Below are 860 nucleotides of genomic sequence, written 5' to 3'. Positions count from 1 at the left end.
AAATCTTTACGGGAGTAGAAAGCCTCATCTTTCTCCCGCGGAGCGGCTGGTAGTTTCGAACCGCTGACCTTAAGGTTCGCAGCCCGATTCGTACATAAAGTACATTGGCAGGGAATCGAACATGGGTTTCCCCCATGTTGTTGTTACTGTTTAAGTGTCATGTTCTGACTCATAGAGACCCTGTATAGGGCTTCCAAGGAGCACCTGGTAGGTTTCAACTACTGAACTCATTGTTAGCAGTCCAGTGATTATCCTACAATGCCACATCAGGGTCTTCCACATAGAGACCATAATTCTACCACTGAGCCACCATTGCCCTCAATTGAAGACTGCGGTGAGTATTCCTGCTCTCTGCCGGGGTTGTGGGACACAGGCGAATACGCGGAATCGTCAGGTTAAGAAATGAATGAATACAATCGAAAGGTTTTTCAACTTGCTGTGCTGTCCAGCTATGCTCTCCAGATTCTGCCCTTGCTTTTGCTTTCTGCTTTCTGCTGCCTGCCCTCTGCTCTCTGCTGTCTGTTCTCTCTGCTGTCTGCCCTCTGCCTTCTCCCTCCTGCTCGCTGCTTCTTTTGCCACTTCTACTTCCTTCTGTCTCTACTGCCTTCTGCCACTTCTGCCTCTACTCTTGCTCTCTCTCCTTTCTCTGCCGCTTCCTTCTGCCAGCCCAGCTCAGCAAGTCTTTATTTTTTATACTTAAAATTACACAGTACATGCATCGACACTTCTATCATTTCTTGAATTATAACAGTTAGTCACAACATCCTTGCACCTGGTCATTAGACAACTTTGACAAAAATACTTCTGTGATGTTCAGACTGACCTTCATGTTCTTTCCCAGTATGAGATAAAACTGTTTC

This window comes from Chrysochloris asiatica, unplaced genomic scaffold, assembly GCF_000296735.1.
Source record: "Chrysochloris asiatica unplaced genomic scaffold, ChrAsi1.0 scaffold00332, whole genome shotgun sequence".
In the NCBI taxonomy this organism is placed as follows: Eukaryota; Metazoa; Chordata; class Mammalia; order Afrosoricida; family Chrysochloridae; genus Chrysochloris; species Chrysochloris asiatica.
Note: the sequence above shows the minus strand (reverse complement) of the source record.